Source organism: Phyllobates terribilis, unplaced genomic scaffold, assembly GCF_046119375.1.
Source record: "Phyllobates terribilis strain yellow unplaced genomic scaffold, ASM4611937v1 Scaffold_1031__1_contigs__length_461108, whole genome shotgun sequence".
Lineage (NCBI taxonomy): Eukaryota > Metazoa > Chordata > Amphibia > Anura > Dendrobatidae > Phyllobates > Phyllobates terribilis.
In genome coordinates, this window is record NW_027363791.1 from 176315 (window position 1) to 190836 (window position 14522).

Below are 14522 nucleotides of genomic sequence, written 5' to 3' on the forward strand. Positions count from 1 at the left end.
TTGTCGGATTTGGGGATGGACTCTTTGGCTTTGCTTTTCTTCTCCTCATTGGATTTTTCATGTTCAAAGTTGCAGAAGCCAGATTACAAGCTCATTTTGGTTCAACTTCAGCAACTGTGCATTGCATTGCCATGTAATGTGATGCAATGCTATCTTTCTAGCTCTCCCTTTTTACTTCCTTTTGGATAAACAGACATATTAGGCAAGCATTTTGGAGCTTTCACCTAAATAACTACAGGTGGTGAGATAAGCTGCACAATATAATTGACCTTTCAGTATATTGTTGCACACACACCATCTATTTAGCAAATGCCCTTGTTATCAACAGCAGCCTTTTAAACTCACCTGAGCTAACAGGTATGTGCGCTGGTTACTCTGCTGCGCTTAAAATTTCTTTTTTGGTTTGCTACAATGCCTTTTCTGAAACGTTGTCTCCTTCTGCTGGAACACTGACTTCTTTCATTTAATGCCTGCAGACTATAAAAGAGAACCCAACCCAAAAAGTTTGGTTGATTAGTCTGTGGCATTCTGTTAAACTGTTGCTTATGGCGGTCTCTGTGAGCTTCTCAGCGACATTCAGCCAGCCAGGTATCCTGCCTGCAGTAGATGGAATGTGGCAATGGAACGCTGGCTGCGCGTGTCATAATAGGCTCTGAGCCTTTATATACCTGTGCACAGCAGCAGCCACCTTCAGTCTGCTGCTGGACAGCCAGCAGCAGCAGCAGCAGGAGAGGTATGTAATCAGGAGCCCTCCTGCTAAGGGTAGACAGCTGCTCGTTCCACCCCACCCCCCGCCTTAATTGGTTCTCCTCCCTTCCAACGGTGTTGAGGCGGGTGGGAACAGCAGGGGGTGAAGGTGCTGTGTTTAAAGAGGTGGAGTTATGCAGATCTAAAACGCGTGGATTGCAGCAGCAGCAAGCCGAAAAGTGCAGGCATGTAAGGGATCTAGAGGTTGACAACATGTCTTCTTAACGGGAGTCCAGGAGCTCATCTCCACAAATGGACTTTTCAGGATCCTTGGGTGGCTCCGTAGTTTGAAACCAATTCTGGTTATCGCTTCTCGGCCTTTTGGCTAAGATCAAGTGTAGTATCTGTTCTTATCAGTTTAATATCTGATACGTCCCCTATCTGGGGACCATATATTAAATGGATTTTTAGAACAGGGAGATGGAAAAAGAGCTTGCTCTGTCCACTCCACGCATTGACCTGGTATTGCAGTATCTCCAGGACCGGTGCACCCCTTCTTTAATGCAGTTTCTAAAATCAGAAAGAATTGAATTCAATGTTTTTTGTTCATTTTGCTTGTTTGTCGGATTTGGGGATGGACTCTTTGGCTTTGCTTTTCTTCTCCTCATTGGATTTTTCATGTTCAAAGTTGCAGAAGCCAGATTACAAGCTCATTTTGGTTCAACTTCAGCAACTGTGCATTGCATTGCCATGTAATGTGATGCAATGCTATCTTTCTAGCTCTCCCTTTTTACTTCCTTTTGGATAAACAGACATATTAGGCAAGCATTTTGGAGCTTTCACCTAAATAACTACAGGTGGTGAGATAAGCTGCACAATATAATTGACCTTTCAGTATATTGTTGCACACACACCATCTATTTAGCAAATGCCCTTGTTATCAACAGCAGCCTTTTAAACTCACCTGAGCTAACAGGTATGTGCGCTGGTTACTCTGCTGCGCTTAAAATTTCTTTTTTGGTTTGCTACAATGCCTTTTCTGAAACGTTGTCTCCTTCTGCTGGAACACTGACTTCTTTCATTTAATGCCTGCAGACTATAAAAGAGAACCCAACCCAAAAAGTTTGGTTGATTAGTATGTGGCATTCTGTTAAACTGTTGCTTATGGCGGTCTCTGTGAGCTTCTCAGCGACATTCAGCCAGCCAGGTATCCTGCCTGCAGTAGATGGAATGTGGCAATGGAACGCTGGCTGCGCGTGTCATAATAGGCTCTGAGCCTTTATATACCTGTGCACAGCAGCAGCCACCTTCAGTCTGCTGCTGGACAGCCAGCAGCAGCAGCAGCAGGAGAGGTATGTAATCAGGAGCCCTCCTGCTAAGGGTAGACAGCTGCTCGTTCCACCCCACCCCCCGCCTTAATTGGTTCTCCTCCCTTCCAACGGTGTTGAGGCGGGTGGGAACAGCAGGGGGTGAAGGTGCTGTGTTTAAAGAGGTGGAGTTATGCAGATCTAAAACGCGTGGATTGCAGCAGCAGCAAGCCGAAAAGTGCAGGCATGTAAGGGATCTAGAGGTTGACAACATGTCTTCTTAACGGGAGTCCAGGAGCTCATCTCCACAAATGGACTTTTCAGGATCCTTGGGTGGCTCCGTAGTTTGAAACCAATTCTGGTTATCGCTTCTCGGCCTTTTGGCTAAGATCAAGTGTAGTATCTGTTCTTATCAGTTTAATATCTGATACGTCCCCTATCTGGGGACCATATATTAAATGGATTTTTAGAACAGGGAGATGGAAAAAGAGCTTGCTCTGTCCACTCCACGCATTGACCTGGTATTGCAGTATCTCCAGGACCGGTGCACCCCTTCTTTAATGCAGTTTCTAAAATCAGAAAGAATTGAATTCAATGTTTTTTGTTCATTTTGCTTGTTTGTCGGATTTGGGGATGGACTCTTTGGCTTTGCTTTTCTTCTCCTCATTGGATTTTTCATGTTCAAAGTTGCAGAAGCCAGATTACAAGCTCATTTTGGTTCAACTTCAGCAACTGTGCATTGCATTGCCATGTAATGTGATGCAATGCTATCTTTCTAGCTCTCCCTTTTTACTTCCTTTTGGATAAACAGACATATTAGGCAAGCATTTTGGAGCTTTCACCTAAATAACTACAGGTGGTGAGATAAGCTGCACAATATAATTGACCTTTCAGTATATTGTTGCACACACACCATCTATTTAGCAAATGCCCTTGTTATCAACAGCAGCCTTTTAAACTCACCTGAGCTAACAGGTATGTGCGCTGGTTACTCTGCTGCGCTTAAAATTTCTTTTTTGGTTTGCTACAATGCCTTTTCTGAAACGTTGTCTCCTTCTGCTGGAACACTGACTTCTTTCATTTAATGCCTGCAGACTATAAAAGAGAACCCAACCCAAAAAGTTTGGTTGATTAGTCTGTGGCATTCTGTTAAACTGTTGCTTATGGCGGTCTCTGTGACCTTCTCAGCGACATTCAGCCAGCCAGGTATCCTGCCTGCAGTAGATGGAATGTGGCAATGGAACGCTGGCTGCGCGTGTCATAATAGGCTCTGAGCCTTTATATACCTGTGCACAGCAGCAGCCACCTTCAGTCTGCTGCTGGACAGCCAGCAGCAGCAGCAGCAGGAGAGGTATGTAATCAGGAGCCCTCCTGCTAAGGGTAGACAGCTGCTCGTTCCACCCCACCCCCCGCCTTAATTGGTTCTCCTCCCTTCCAACGGTGTTGAGTCGGGTGGGAACAGCAGGGGGTGAAGGTGCTGTGTTTAAAGAGGTGGAGTTATGCAGATCTAAAACGCGTGGATTGCAGCAGCAGCAAGCCGAAAAGTGCAGGCATGTAAGGGATCTAGAGGTTGACAACATGTCTTCTTAACGGGAGTCCAGGAGCTCATCTCCACAAATGGACTTTTTAGGATCCTTGGGTGGCTCCGTAGTTTGAAACCAATTCTGGTTATCGCTTCTCGGCCTTTTGGCTACGACCAAGTGTTGTTGCTGGAAGACTCCAAAGCCTATCGCATCCTCGGCCTTGAGGCATCGGCAGTTCTACTGTCTTAAGCCTCCTGCTGCTATAGGGGGTGTGCGTGCTGAAGAGAACCAAGAAGGCGATCGACTTATCTGAATATGGCGATGGCGACATCGGCTACTCTCCGTTCTGCTGGAGCTGGCGACTTGAAGATCAAGAACTCTTTCAAGATTGAAGTTGAAGAGCGAGCCCGTGACAAGTTCTCCCTGTCTTTCTTCGTGAGGAAGGTCCTGCTTGAGATCCTGCAGGTGAAAAGGGAGAACATTCTGGCACTTCAAGATGCTCCTGGACGCTTTGTGCTTACCCTGACCTCTGAAGTGGCATCTCAGAATTTTTACCATCAGATCAAGCTGAGACTTCAGGAGGAAGATCTTAAAGGACTGTGTTTTGTGACCCTCTGCCTGGCAGAAGAGAAGTCTGTGGGGGTTCATATGAGCAATCCGCATGTCTCTGAAAAGGATGTGGCTGCGTTTCTGCATAACTATTGCTCTGAGGTCCACTTTTCTCACAAAATCATGAACTCTGAGAGGTTGTGGACCGGAAAATACAAGTTCATCGTGAAGCTGAGAGAAGGTTTGGGAATTGGTGGACTCATTCATCCGCCTCAGAGCTTCCTGATTGGCAGAGAGAGAGGAAGACTCTTCTATCCAGGGATGCCTATCTTCTGCAGAAAATGTATGGACTTTGGGCATTCCTTTGAGAGCTGCAAGGAGGAGAACGCTCTTTGCAAGAAGTGCTATCAAAAAGGACATGTCACTCTGAACTGCCCAAATCAGATGATCTGTAATATCTGCCGTATCCCTGGGCACTCTTTTCGGGATTGTCCGTTGAGAAAAAAGACCTTCAGCTATGCAGATGCAGCTCGGGGGGGAGCCCCTCCGAAGCGGTCCAGTCCTGAAGAACAAACAGACAAATCCAAGGACCCTCCCGGGAACCCTTCTGGGGATCCGCCCAAGGACACTGCTGGGGACCCGCCTGGGGATAGCATTGTTCTCAAGGATTGGTCGGAGAGTCCAGATGGTCATGTGGTGGAGGAGAATCCAGCTGAGTCTGAAGTGGAGATGGGAGAGGAGTCTTCTAAGGAGGCTGGTGGTGAGGAGGAGGAGGAGGAGATTAACATTGACGTGGAGGTTTTGAGGAAAAGGAAAAAGGAGAAGTCGAGTTTGTTTAAGGGAGAGAGCGCCAGCAAAAGACCTGCTGGGCGTTTGAAAATAGTCCTCCCTAATTACTCACCTAAACCGATCATCTCAGTTCCTAAACCTGTAAACCCATCTGATCCGGTGAACATCGAGGAATTCTCAGACACGGACGTTTCTGCGGGTCCCTCTACCCCGGTCGGATTCATGTCAGATACGGACTCAAGCTCTGTTTAAATGATTTATGGCTACACTCAAAATTGCCTCACTAAATGTGAGGAGTTTAAAGGGCTCTGTCAAGAGAGCTGCTTTATTTTCTTACCTGATGACTTTAGATGCTGATATTTTTTTACTTCAAGAATGCGGCATTGACCATGACCCTAACTATAACAAACTAAGGGAAGATTGGGCGAACGGACCTTCCATCTGGTCCGGTGAAAATGGATCGCGTGCTACTGGTGTTGGCGTCCTGTTTAAAAACAAAGACTTTAAGGTTACCTCGTTCACTGAAGTTGAACCTGGACGTGCACTAGTTGTTAATGTGAGTTACTGTGGATCCGAGTTCAAGCTGATTAATGTTTATGCATCTCCGATTAAAGAGGAAAGATCCAGTTTATTAGATATCATCAAACTCTTTATACCTGGTCCTACACCAACTGTGGTTGGCGGTGACTTCAATTGTATCCGGTCTGATGAAAATAGGACATCAGGTACTAGAAGGAAAGACAAAACTGAGATGCAGTTAAAAAATCTAATCGACGATACTTGCCTGAATGATGTCTGGAGAGTAAAGAATACCTCTGAACCAGGATACACTTGGGAGAACAATCTTCTAAAATCAAGAATTGACTTTGTTCTGACATCACAGAGTTTTAAAGTGAATAAAGTGGATCTAACAGGTAACATCTTTTCTGACCACAAAACGTTAATTACTCACTTGGAATTGCCCAGTCTAGAGAAAGGGCGAGGTGTCTGGAAGTTGAACACTCTGCTGCTGAAAGATGAAAGTATAAAAGAGGAATTTTTGAAATTTTATAAAAAACTACAGGGGAAAAAACATTATTACAAAAGAATTCTAGAATGGTGGGAGTATGTGAAGTCTCAAATTAGACATTTTTTTCTCTTAGCTGGCAAAAGGAAGGCCAGACAGAATCAGAAATGGTTTAAAGACCTGAATACAAAACTGCAAACAGGTTACAAACTCAGAAATGCAGGGATAGATATGGAGGATGTTATTTTACAAGTCAAAGAAGACATTAAAAAAGCAATTGAACAGAAAGGCAAAGAAATAATTTTCAACGCCAAGGTAGAACATATGGAAAAAAATGAAACATGTTCCAGGTTCTTTTTCAAAAAATCTTTAGAACGCAAAGAATTAATTAAAGAACTTGATGGTGAAACAACTAAAGATGGACTGTTGGACAAAGCGCAAACTTTTTATCAAAATCTTTTTAGCGAAAAGAAAATTGACGCTGATTTTTTACCTGATGCTCTTAATTCATTGCAGAATCACCTTGAAAAGCAAGATCAAGAGTTGTTGATTGAAGATATCTGTGAAGAAGAACTGCTAAGTGCAATCAAAAGCTTTTCTAGAGGAAAAACACCGGGTACTGACGGACTACAAATTGAATTTTATCTTACTTTTTGGGAGATTTTAAAAGACGACCTGTTTGAGATTTTTAAAGCTGTCTTTTTATGTGACAAATTGCCTGAATCTTGGAGAAGTGGTGTGGTCACCCTGCTTTTTAAAAAAGGAGATAAGACTAATCTAGAGAACTGGAGACCAATCACGTTACTCAACGTAGATTATAAAATTATGGCAAAAATCATGGTGAACAGAATGAAGAAGGTGATAGAGAAGGTCGTGCATCCTGATCAGGTATGTGGTGTGCCTGGTCGTACAATTGCAGAAAACTTGAATATTATACGGGACGCAATTTGGTATCAGCAAGAGAGGAAGCAAAAGCTAGCTCTTCTGTCCCTTGATTTCCAGAAAGCGTACGACAGAGTCTCTCATAAGTACCTGTATTCTGTGTTAAAGAAAATGAAATTCCCGGATGTTTTTATTAAGCACATTGCACTTTTATATGATGGAAGTTTTAGCAGGATTTTAATTAATGGTTTTTTATCTTCAGAAGTTGTTCTAAAGTCGGGCGTCAAACAAGGATGCCCACTTTCGCCTCTGCTCTTTATCTGCGCAATCGAGCCTCTACTGGCAATGTTGAGGAAAGATAAGATGGTGAAAGGTGTACCCATACCAGGTGGAAATGGACTAAGTACTAAGTCACTGGGGTACATGGATGACATCACGATCCTGTGCGACTCAGAACAATCGCTGAGAAGAGCAGTAAGAACTACTGATTTTTTCTGTTTAGCATCTGCCTTCAAACTGAACTTGGAGAAGAGCGAATGTCTTGGATTCGGTGATTGGTCAGATGCGCAGATTCCTCAACTTAAAATAAGAAGTGATAAGATCAAAATTTTAGGTGTTGTGTTTACAAAAAAGAATGATGGAGAAGAAAGTTGGCAGTTGGTGAAGGAGAAAATGCAAAAGAAGATAAGTTTATGGAAACTCAGAAAATTATCAATGGAAGGTAAAAACTTGATCATTAAGTCTTTGTTGTTGCCGATAATGTTGTTTTTAAGTATGGTGTACCCCCCGAATGAGAACACAGTAAAGTTTCTCCAGAGACAAATTTTTCTTTTTCTGTGGGGATCAAAAATGGAGAAGGTTCGAAGAGAGACAATGTACAAGCAGCATAAATATGGTGGAAAGAATATCCCAAATATCAAAAAATTTTTGTACCTAAAGTTCTTTAGTTTTTGCTTCAAAATGACCAATCTAAGAACTCATTGGTCTTTCTACTTAAGATATGCAGCTGGAGATATCTTTAGGAAAAGAAAGTGGATAACATTGCCCCCAAATTCTCCTGTCCTAATTACACCGCCAAAACAATATGTCTTACTAGAAAAAACAATTAGACTTTATAACTTACCTGAAGTAGATGTGGAGATGCTGTCAAATTCAAGAAGACTGGCTCTAGAGACAAAGAGAAAAGAAACGATGACAGCAGTGGCAAACTTTACATACACTAAAAGTGGAAGAATTTGGAGAATGACTTATGCACCTTATCTAACAAATGAATATAAAGACTTGGCATGGGCAATAGTGCAAGAATGTGTTCCTGTTAGATTTTTTCAACACAGAAGGGGATTGTGCAATACTGCAAGATGCCCTAGAACAGGCTGTGTTAGAGAGGAAACAGTTTTACACACCTTTTGGAACTGTTTTTATGCCCAAAATGTCTGGAAAGAAGTTGGAAGTCTCTTAAAGTTTGTTACTGGTCTTAAGTTTTTAAATCACGAAGTAGTTTTATATGGAAATTTTACATGTCAATCAAAAGAAAAAGAAAGAGTCATTTGGATAATGATAAATGGAATAAAGAATGCGCTATGGAAAGTCCGAAACATATTGCTTTTTAAAAGAGATTTTATAAGTGAAAGTGAATGCATAAAATTAGCACTAAGTGAAATATATATTTATTACCTGTTAGATCTGAAGAGAATTGGGAAAAAAAGAGCCAAGAGTCTATGGAACTTTCATCTGTGGAACCTTGTAGCATGAACAGATTATAAGGCAAGAGAAATATTAGAAGAGAAATAACAACTGAAATATAAGAACAAAATGAAAAAGAAAAAAATCTGTTCTTATCAGTTTAATATCTGATACGTCCCCTATCTGGGGACCATATATTAAATGGATTTTTAGAACAGGGAGATGGAAAAAGAGCTTGCTCTGTCCACTCCACGCATTGACCTGGTATTGCAGTATCTCCAGGACCGGTGCACCCCTTCTTTAATGCAGTTTCTAAAATCAGAAAGAATTGAATTCAATGTTTTTTGTTCATTTTGCTTGTTTGTCGGATTTGGGGATGGACTCTTTGGCTTTGCTTTTCTTCTCCTCATTGGATTTTTCATGTTCAAAGTTGCAGAAGCCAGATTACAAGCTCATTTTGGTTCAACTTCAGCAACTGTGCATTGCATTGCCATGTAATGTGATGCAATGCTATCTTTCTAGCTCTCCCTTTTTACTTCCTTTTGGATAAACAGACATATTAGGCAAGCATTTTGGAGCTTTCACCTAAATAACTACAGGTGGTGAGATAAGCTGCACAATATAATTGACCTTTCAGTATATTGTTGCACACACACCATCTATTTAGCAAATGCCCTTGTTATCAACAGCAGCCTTTTAAACTCACCTGAGCTAACAGGTATGTGCGCTGGTTACTCTGCTGCGCTTAAAATTTCTTTTTTGGTTTGCTACAATGCCTTTTCTGAAACGTTGTCTCCTTCTGCTGGAACACTGACTTCTTTCATTTAATGCCTGCAGACTATAAAAGAGAACCCAACCCAAAAAGTTTGGTTGATTAGTATGTGGCATTCTGTTAAACTGTTGCTTATGGCGGTCTCTGTGAGCTTCTCAGCGACATTCAGCCAGCCAGGTATCCTGCCTGCAGTAGATGGAATGTGGCAATGGAACGCTGGCTGCGCGTGTCATAATAGGCTCTGAGCCTTTATATACCTGTGCACAGCAGCAGCCACCTTCAGTCTGCTGCTGGACAGCCAGCAGCAGCAGCAGCAGGAGAGGTATGTAATCAGGAGCCCTCCTGCTAAGGGTAGACAGCTGCTCGTTCCACCCCACCCCCCGCCTTAATTGGTTCTCCTCCCTTCCAACGGTGTTGAGGCGGGTGGGAACAGCAGGGGGTGAAGGTGCTGTGTTTAAAGAGGTGGAGTTATGCAGATCTAAAACGCGTGGATTGCAGCAGCAGCAAGCCGAAAAGTGCAGGCATGTAAGGGATCTAGAGGTTGACAACATGTCTTCTTAACGGGAGTCCAGGAGCTCATCTCCACAAATGGACTTTTCAGGATCCTTGGGTGGCTCCGTAGTTTGAAACCAATTCTGGTTATCGCTTCTCGGCCTTTTGGCTAAGATCAAGTGTAGTATCTGTTCTTATCAGTTTAATATCTGATACGTCCCCTATCTGGGGACCATATATTAAATGGATTTTTAGAACAGGGAGATGGAAAAAGAGCTTGCTCTGTCCACTCCACGCATTGACCTGGTATTGCAGTATCTCCAGGACCGGTGCACCCCTTCTTTAATGCAGTTTCTAAAATCAGAAAGAATTGAATTCAATGTTTTTTGTTCATTTTGCTTGTTTGTCGGATTTGGGGATGGACTCTTTGGCTTTGCTTTTCTTCTCCTCATTGGATTTTTCATGTTCAAAGTTGCAGAAGCCAGATTACAAGCTCATTTTGGTTCAACTTCAGCAACTGTGCATTGCATTGCCATGTAATGTGATGCAATGCTATCTTTCTAGCTCTCCCTTTTTACTTCCTTTTGGATAAACAGACATATTAGGCAAGCATTTTGGAGCTTTCACCTAAATAACTACAGGTGGTGAGATAAGCTGCACAATATAATTGACCTTTCAGTATATTGTTGCACACACACCATCTATTTAGCAAATGCCCTTGTTATCAACAGCAGCCTTTTAAACTCACCTGAGCTAACAGGTATGTGCGCTGGTTACTCTGCTGCGCTTAAAATTTCTTTTTTGGTTTGCTACAATGCCTTTTCTGAAACGTTGTCTCCTTCTGCTGGAACACTGACTTCTTTCATTTAATGCCTGCAGACTATAAAAGAGAACCCAACCCAAAAAGTTTGGTTGATTAGTCTGTGGCATTCTGTTAAACTGTTGCTTATGGCGGTCTCTGTGAGCTTCTCAGCGACATTCAGCCAGCCAGGTATCCTGCCTGCAGTAGATGGAATGTGGCAATGGAACGCTGGCTGCGCGTGTCATAATAGGCTCTGAGCCTTTATATACCTGTGCACAGCAGCAGCCACCTTCAGTCTGCTGCTGGACAGCCAGCAGCAGCAGCAGCAGGAGAGGTATGTAATCAGGAGCCCTCCTGCTAAGGGTAGCCAGCTGCTCGTTCCACCCCACCCCCCGCCTTAATTGGTTCTCCTCCCTTCCAACGGTGTTGAGGCGGGTGGGAACAGCAGGGGGTGAAGGTGCTGTGTTTAAAGAGGTGGAGTTATGCAGATCTAAAACGCGTGGATTGCAGCAGCAGCAAGCCGAAAAGTGCAGGCATGTAAGGGATCTAGAGGTTGACAACATGTCTTCTTAACGGGAGTCCAGGAGCTCATCTCCACAAATGGACTTTTCAGGATCCTTGGGTGGCTCCGTAGTTTGAAACCAATTCTGGTTATCGCTTCTCGGCCTTTTGGCTAAGATCAAGTGTAGTATCTGTTCTTATCAGTTTAATATCTGATACGTCCCCTATCTGGGGACCATATATTAAATGGATTTTTAGAACAGGGAGATGGAAAAAGAGCTTGCTCTGTCCACTCCACGCATTGACCTGGTATTGCAGTATCTCCAGGACCGGTGCACCCCTTCTTTAATGCAGTTTCTAAAATCAGAAAGAATTGAATTCAATGTTTTTTGTTCATTTTGCTTGTTTGTCGGATTTGGGGATGGACTCTTTGGCTTTGCTTTTCTTCTCCTCATTGGATTTTTCATGTTCAAAGTTGCAGAAGCCAGATTACAAGCTCATTTTGGTTCAACTTCAGCAACTGTGCATTGCATTGCCATGTAATGTGATGCAATGCTATCTTTCTAGCTCTCCCTTTTTACTTCCTTTTGGATAAACAGACATATTAGGCAAGCATTTTGGAGCTTTCACCTAAATAACTACAGGTGGTGAGATAAGCTGCACAATATAATTGACCTTTCAGTATATTGTTGCACACACACCATCTATTTAGCAAATGCCCTTGTTATCAACGGCAGCCTTTTAAACTCACCTGAGCTAACAGGTATGTGCGCTGGTTACTCTGCTGCGCTTAAAATTTCTTTTTTGGTTTGCTACAATGCCTTTTCTGAAACGTTGTCTCCTTCTGCTGGAACACTGACTTCTTTCATTTAATGCCTGCAGACTATAAAAGAGAACCCAACCCAAAAAGTTTGGTTGATTAGTCTGTGGCATTCTGTTAAACTGTTGCTTATGGCGGTCTCTGTGAGCTTCTCAGCGACATTCAGCCAGCCAGGTATCCTGCCTGCAGTAGATGGAATGTGGCAATGGAACGCTGGCTGCGCGTGTCATAATAGGCTCTGAGCCTTTATATACCTGTGCACAGCAGCAGCCACCTTCAGTCTGCTGCTGGACAGCCAGCAGCAGCAGCAGCAGGAGAGGTATGTAATCAGGAGCCCTCCTGCTAAGGGTAGCCAGCTGCTCGTTCCACCCCACCCCCCGCCTTAATTGGTTCTCCTCCCTTCCAACGGTGTTGAGGCGGGTGGGAACAGCAGGGGGTGAAGGTGCTGTGTTTAAAGAGGTGGAGTTATGCAGATCTAAAACGCGTGGATTGCAGCAGCAGCAAGCCGAAAAGTGCAGGCATGTAAGGGATCTAGAGGTTGACAACATGTCTTCTTAACGGGAGTCCAGGAGCTCATCTCCACAAATGGACTTTTCAGGATCCTTGGGTGGCTCCGTAGTTTGAAACCAATTCTGGTTATCGCTTCTCGGCCTTTTGGCTAAGATCAAGTGTAGTATCTGTTCTTATCAGTTTAATATCTGATACGTCCCCTATCTGGGGACCATATATTAAATGGATTTTTAGAACAGGGAGATGGAAAAAGAGCTTGCTCTGTCCACTCCACGCATTGACCTGGTATTGCAGTATCTCCAGGACCGGTGCACCCCTTCTTTAATGCAGTTTCTAAAATCAGAAAGAATTGAATTCAATGTTTTTTGTTCATTTTGCTTGTTTGTCGGATTTGGGGATGGACTCTTTGGCTTTGCTTTTCTTCTCCTCATTGGATTTTTCATGTTCAAAGTTGCAGAAGCCAGATTACAAGCTCATTTTGGTTCAACTTCAGCAACTGTGCATTGCATTGCCATGTAATGTGATGCAATGCTATCTTTCTAGCTCTCCCTTTTTACTTCCTTTTGGATAAACAGACATATTAGGCAAGCATTTTGGAGCTTTCACCTAAATAACTACAGGTGGTGAGATAAGCTGCACAATATAATTGACCTTTCAGTATATTGTTGCACACACACCATCTATTTAGCAAATGCCCTTGTTATCAACAGCAGCCTTTTAAACTCACCTGAGCTAACAGGTATGTGCGCTGGTTACTCTGCTGCGCTTAAAATTTCTTTTTTGGTTTCTACAATGCCTTTTCTGAAACGTTGTCTCCTTCTGCTGGAACACTGACTTCTTTCATTTAATGCCTGCAGACTATAAAAGAGAACCCAACCCAAAAAGTTTGGTTGATTAGTCTGTGGCATTCTGTTAAACTGTTGCTTATGGCGGTCTCTGTGAGCTTCTCAGCGACATTCAGCCAGCCAGGTATCCTGCCTGCAGTAGATGGAATGTGGCAATGGAACGCTGGCTGCGCGTGTCATAATAGGCTCTGAGCCTTTATATACCTGTGCACAGCAGCAGCCACCTTCAGTCTGCTGCTGGACAGCCAGCAGCAGCAGCAGCAGGAGAGGTATGTAATCAGGAGCCCTCCTGCTAAGGGTAGACAGCTGCTCGTTCCACCCCACCCCCCGCCTTAATTGGTTCTCCTCCCTTCCAACGGTGTTGAGGCGGGTGGGAACAGCAGGGGGTGAAGGTGCTGTGTTTAAAGAGGTGGAGTTATGCAGATCTAAAACGCGTGGATTGCAGCAGCAGCAAGCCGAAAAGTGCAGGCATGTAAGGGATCTAGAGGTTGACAACATGTCTTCTTAACGGGAGTCCAGGAGCTCATCTCCACAAATGGACTTTTCAGGATCCTTGGGTGGCTCCGTAGTTTGAAACCAATTCTGGTTATCGCTTCTCGGCCTTTTGGCTAAGATCAAGTGTAGTATCTGTTCTTATCAGTTTAATATCTGATACGTCCCCTATCTGGGGACCATATATTAAATGGATTTTTAGAACAGGGAGATGGAAAAAGAGCTTGCTCTGTCCACTCCACGCATTGACCTGGTATTGCAGTATCTCCAGGACCGGTGCACCCCTTCTTTAATGCAGTTTCTAAAATTAGAAAGAATTGAATTCAATGTTTTTTGTTCATTTTGCTTGTTTGTCGGATTTGGGGATGGACTCTTTGGCTTTGCTTTTCTTCTCCTCATTGGATTTTTCATGTTCAAAGTTGCAGAAGCCAGATTACAAGCTCATTTTGGTTCAACTTCAGCAACTGTGCATTGCATTGCCATGTAATGTGATGCAATGCTATCTTTCTAGCTCTCCCTTTTTACTTCCTTTTGGATAAACAGACATATTAGGCAAGCATTTTGGAGCTTTCACCTAAATAACTACAGGTGGTGAGATAAGCTGCACAATATAATTGACCTTTCAGTATATTGTTGCACACACACCATCTATTTAGCAAATGCCCTTGTTATCAACAGCAGCCTTTTAAACTCACCTGAGCTAACAGGTATGTGCGCTGGTTACTCTGCTGCGCTTAAAATTTCTTTTTTGGTTTGCTACAATGCCTTTTCTGAAACGTTGTCTCCTTCTGCTGGAACACTGACTTCTTTCATTTAATGCCTGCAGACTATAAAAGAGAACCCAACCCAAAAAGTTTGGTTG

At 43.2% G+C, this 14522-nt stretch overlaps 7 non-coding genes across 7 annotated transcripts; all 7 read left to right on the top strand.

The window, feature by feature from the left end:
- The first annotated feature begins 1052 nt into the window (after positions 1–1052).
- Positions 1053–1243, top strand: LOC141242022 (U2 spliceosomal RNA). The gene has a single exon (XR_012306672.1). It is a non-coding gene; the product is annotated as a U2 spliceosomal RNA (small nuclear RNA).
- Positions 1244–2358: 1115 nt separating this feature from the next.
- Positions 2359–2549, top strand: LOC141242023 (U2 spliceosomal RNA). Its single transcript, XR_012306673.1, has one exon. It is a non-coding gene; the product is annotated as a U2 spliceosomal RNA (small nuclear RNA).
- A 5993-nt stretch (positions 2550–8542) lies between these two features.
- On the top strand, positions 8543–8724 carry LOC141242218 (U2 spliceosomal RNA). The gene has a single exon (XR_012306860.1). It is a non-coding gene; the product is annotated as a U2 spliceosomal RNA (small nuclear RNA).
- Positions 8725–9839: 1115 nt separating this feature from the next.
- Positions 9840–10030, top strand: LOC141242024 (U2 spliceosomal RNA). Its single transcript, XR_012306674.1, has one exon. It is a non-coding gene; the product is annotated as a U2 spliceosomal RNA (small nuclear RNA).
- A 1115-nt stretch (positions 10031–11145) lies between these two features.
- LOC141242025 (U2 spliceosomal RNA) lies at positions 11146–11336 on the top strand. Its single transcript, XR_012306675.1, has one exon. It is a non-coding gene; the product is annotated as a U2 spliceosomal RNA (small nuclear RNA).
- A 1115-nt stretch (positions 11337–12451) lies between these two features.
- LOC141242026 (U2 spliceosomal RNA) lies at positions 12452–12642 on the top strand. Its single transcript, XR_012306676.1, has one exon. It is a non-coding gene; the product is annotated as a U2 spliceosomal RNA (small nuclear RNA).
- Positions 12643–13756: 1114 nt separating this feature from the next.
- LOC141242027 (U2 spliceosomal RNA) lies at positions 13757–13947 on the top strand. The gene has a single exon (XR_012306677.1). It is a non-coding gene; the product is annotated as a U2 spliceosomal RNA (small nuclear RNA).
- The last annotated feature ends 575 nt before the right edge of the window (positions 13948–14522 follow it).